The sequence below is a fragment of the Pteropus alecto genome, unplaced genomic scaffold (genome assembly GCF_000325575.1).
Source record: "Pteropus alecto unplaced genomic scaffold, ASM32557v1 scaffold86, whole genome shotgun sequence".
Classification (NCBI taxonomy): Eukaryota; Metazoa; Chordata; class Mammalia; order Chiroptera; family Pteropodidae; genus Pteropus; species Pteropus alecto.
The window spans coordinates 31,767,004-31,772,035 of NW_006442109.1; the positions used below are offsets into that span (position 1 = coordinate 31,767,004).

A 5,032-nucleotide genomic window follows, 5' to 3' on the forward strand; every position below is an offset into this window, starting at 1 on the left:
AAAATCTCTAGCAATTTAATATAAAACTAAACATATGCCTACTCTGTGACCCAGAAATTTTACTTCTCGATACTCACCCTAAATAAATATATGTATGTATTAACAAAAGTCTTGCACAAGCATGTTCATTGTAGCTTTATTCATAATAGAAAAAAAAAACTGGAAACAGTCCAATATTCATCAACAAGAGAATGAAAAAACAAATTGTGATATATTCATACAATGAAAATACTTTTCAGCATCGGAGAGAATAAACAACTGATTCGAGCACCAAAACGTACAAATCCTTCTTAAAAACATCATTTGGTGTAAAGAAAGCCTTATACAAAGAGTGCATATCATGGAATTCATTTATAATGAACTTTTAGAATAAGCAAAACGTATATATGGTGAAAATAATTTCAGCATAGCAGTTGCTTCTGCAAGTGTTAGCAGTGAAGATTGACTGGAAGGGACGTGAGAGCTTTCTGGAATTAGGTTAATTTTCTGTATCTTGATAGGACTTAGGGTTATGCAGATGTATGAATTTTCAAAACTTTTGGAAAGGTACACTTAAGATTTGTGCAATTGATGGTATGTAAATTTTACCTAAAAAAAGAAACTTAAACATAGATTAAACCCTAGTTAATGATATGCATGCTGCAATGTTTAGTTGTGATGTATACTATGTCTGCAGCTAACTTTGAATAACATCAAAATAGTAAATGAATTGATAGATAATAGATAGATTAATGAATAGATATGTAGTACATCAAAATAGCAAAATGTTAATTGTAGAATATCAGTGGTGGACATATGGGTAATTGTTATACAATGCTTTCGACTTTTCTGTATGTTTGGAAGTTTATATAATTTTGGGGAAAATTATAGAGGATGTTTGTAATATCCAAACTGCATGATCTTTCCTTCAGTTCCAACCGACCTCCTGCCCCATTTTACAATGATCTATATCAAAGGTGAAATTACGAAAATAGCAACCTTCCATAAGAATATTTAATAATCGTTTTACTAAAACATGCAAATGACTCTCTCATTTTATGACTGACTTGCCCAGTGTACTATTTTTTGTACTATTTGTATCCTATGGAATGGTAGTTAAAGTGGCCTGATTGTAATTGAGCTGAATAGTAGTATTAGTAGTAATAGTAGTATTTGAGCTGGAACTGAGCCAAACCTGTCTGTTGTATTTAGAGCTAGAGCTATAGACTTAAACTCCTAAGACTGACTATATTAATTCCTCCAAATTAACAGCATTTGAGGCAGAGCAACCCTTCAGGTATAGGTAATAAGCCATTATTGTACACATATCTTCACTCTTTTCAGTTTTATATCTCTCTCTGCCTGTTGGAGACTGAAATGTTTAAAGTCTACATTTAATTTATAATGAATTTAGTAGCACTTGATATAATTTCACACAACACCTGAAGTTTCCTTCCTAGAAAAAAAACATTTTCAATAATAAAGTTATGGGATACCACATGTGTTTTAGCATTCAGATTCAGGTTTGCAGAGAGCTAGTTTCCTAGCCTATCGTTGACACTATCTTAGTTAGTCTATTTACAGTGACAGTAGACCATTTTTCAATTATTGCTTTCTTGGAATTTGTTTTTCCTTCTAAAAATATAGGCTTTGATATGGAGTACATAATTTTACAAAAAAGATTATATTTGAGAATTTATTGTGTTAAATGCTTGCATACTCACACCATTTTTATTAAATGCATTGTTCTCTTAGAAAATGGGGCAATGGAAGTCAGAGGGTGGGGCCAGAAATACAGAAAGACAAAAAGAGCCCAGGAAACAGAGTAAGGTACTATCACCAATTCCATAACTCACAGCATTTTCTGGAACTTTGTCAGGTACCCATTTACTCCATTTTGCAGGTAGTTACAGTCATAATTAGAGCCTTAAAAAAAATGTCGTTGGAGATTAAAGCTGGAGATTAAAAGTTTAAAACACTATTAATTATCGATAGGCCTGTATTCTGACAAGAGGATCCTTTGGGTCAGACGTTATGAAGCACTTAACCAATAAGCCGCCTAGCAGTTTCTTTATACAGTTCTTGATGGAACTGAAGAAATAAAGAGATGGGACTTCATTATCTAGATATGCAAATCTTTTATTTATAAAATTATTACTAAATTATATAAAGTACTACCTCTTGACCAAACATTTAAAATAAAGTGGAAAAAAAACCAAAACAAAACCACATAACCACATAAAAAGGGAGGTGGTCATGTGAGCCAAGTGTGACATTCACATGTTAAGAAAAAGTTATTTTGTTCATCTCAACCTATATTCCTTTTGGCTACCATATTGAAAGAAAGTATTTTCGTTATTCTCAACCTGTATTTCTTTTGGCTATTGTAGACAAATCTGAATTTCTCCTAAGTAGGTCACAAATAAGTTATGATGCTGCTTGTTTCAGTTTTAACGGGAACATGGGAACAGACAAGCCACGTCTTAGGGAGAGAGGCTTCTTGGTACCAGTTAGAGCAACTGTGAGAATCCAGGCATGATGAGTTCCTGCTTTATTTGTTACCCCCCACATGAAAAGTTCTTTGCCCCCAGCTTTGCCTCAGGCCAAAGCCATGAGGCCATAGATTAAATCTCCCGATGAATCCTTATAGACCTTTATGGTCAGTTTCTCAGGCAAAATCAGCACAGAACAAATTCTTTTCACTTGATGTCTGCCTCTTGAAAGCTTAGGGCAGAGATATCCCTTTGCAAAAATAGAAAAAAAAATTCAAAATTATGCTTATATGGACATTATTTTTTCCCAGTTGTGTATGTAGTGTACATTAAATATTGCATTGCCTAGCAGGAAGTCAAACACAAGTGCCCAATGTGTCTTAAATAAAATAAGAGGCATGTTCATTTAGAGATTGTGAGTGATAATTCGACATGAAAATCTAGGGGCAAAGAAATGATCTTGGGAGCCCGTGGGCAATCCTCGAGAACTGGCACATGGCAGGCAGCAACCTGGCTCGCCTTCATTACCAATGGGATGTACATTGCCTTTTTTCTCCTGTCTTTATTCATTTTTCAACAGCCTGCCACATGAAATATGCCAAATCTCATATAAAATAAGCCCTATACACACACTCACATGCTTACACACACACAGGATGTGAAGAACCTTCAGCAGATCCCGGCATAGATAATAAAAACAGCCATCTGCACGGAAGCTCAGGATTTATTCAATTACACGTGCCCAAGTTATTTGTTTGGCTTTGCAATGTAAAGAGTTCTGTTTTATTGTTGGAACTTTTCATGCTGTCGAATTGTTTTCAAAACTCTTCCCCCAGATGCATTTGGCATTTACCAACAGTGAGCAAGCACCAGCAATGGAACACAAAAAAATGTGTGCATTAAATGAGCATTAAAATCTTTACACAGGTCACTGTCAGAATCAGACTAAAATTCCTGGTATTTAATAGAGAGGTTAAAAAAAGTTTACAAATTTAACGCCTGTGGCACAAAACATTTTTCAGTGTTTTGAGGATTAAAGTATATGAGATTCTTTCAAGCAAGTTTGAACAAAGGTGTTGGAAAGCATGAGTGGCAGGTGGTGGATCTGCAAAACGTCATCCAGGTTCAAGCTTTTGAACCTGATGTTATCAATAGCCAACTCAGATTTCATGTGTGAGCCTGAGGATTGCTATAATCAAGTCAGGTAGTGCAGAAAACTCTTCATTTTTTTTTTAAAGTAAGGTATTTTAGTACTATGTATGCTTTCTATTAAATGACATAATTGCTCTCATATAGTAGTGTAGCTATTGCCACAAAATGATCATTAACATTCATGACATTATGGCAAAATACAATCATTGAGGTTCTCTGTTGCAACGCCTCTGTTTTATCTATGGCCATAATGCTGATAGACTTTAGATCAAAAAGGAAAGATTTTATGTTCTATCTCAGAATATCGTGTTATATCACAGTAAATCCATCACATGCAATCTTAAATTTAATGTTAAAAGTATACAAATTTTGCAATTTTCATGACTAGAGATGAATCTAGTATTTTGGGTGCAAGCTTTGTTTGATATACACCTGCTGTAAATGTTTCATACATAAACACAGATGGATATGTATGTGTATATATGTGTTTATATATCTATGTCTGTTTCTGTATCTAACTTGGAAAGTTAATCACCTTAGTAGCAGCTGGACATATTTTGTCCTGGCTCTAGCTTATAGTAATTATGGAAACTAGTTTTTCCCCCCAGGTATCTACTACTTTTAAATATCCTTTAATTTGCTCCAGTCAGAAACAGTTTGCCATAGAAGAGAAACAAACAGAAGACTACTTATAGGTTCTCTAAGAAAAATTAAAACTTTATAAAAGGTCTTTGTCTCCCTCCCTCCCTCCCTCCCTCTCTCCCTCTCTCTCTCCCTGCCTCTCTTCCTCCTTTCCTTCAAGTCAGTGCTTGGCTAGGATTTGAAAATAAACTACCTTTTCACTGTTTACAAAAGAGAATGCAAATAGAAATATAAAATACATCACATAATCTACGGCCATGCCACCCTGAACAGGCCCAATCCCGTCTGATCTCGGAAGCTAAGCAGGGTCAGGCCTGGTTAGTACTTGGATGGGAAACCACCTAGGAAGTCCAGGTGCTGTAGGCATAAAAAATAAAAAATAAGGGATTGTAAGCTGACAAGGTCCTTGCAATCTGTGAGGTCAACCAAGGGTTGCCGCACCAAAAAAATAATTAAATAAATAATAAAAGATATCACATAAAAGTATATATCAGTAAAATCCTATAGGGGACACACAAACATAAAAACTAATGCTTCTAACTATAAAATCAAAAAAAAATGCCACACTAGTCTGTAATCATATAGTCAACTACTGAGGTTTATGCTCTCAGTGTTTTTTTCTTCTTGAAACATATTCAGTGTCTCAGATTCAGATAGGAAAGGGATTCTGAATCTTTCCCTTGCAAATCGCACCCATAAGTGATAACTATAGATGCTCTTACCTCCTTGTTTCCCCCAAACACTAGCCAGAAGACAACTACCTCTTT

General features: G+C 34.9%; 1 pseudogene; it reads left to right on the forward strand.

Moving 5' to 3' along the window:
- The first annotated feature begins 4,512 nt into the window (after positions 1 to 4,512).
- Positions 4,513 to 4,631, forward strand: LOC112469641 (annotated as a pseudogene).
- Positions 4,632 to 5,032: the final 401 nt, after the last annotated feature.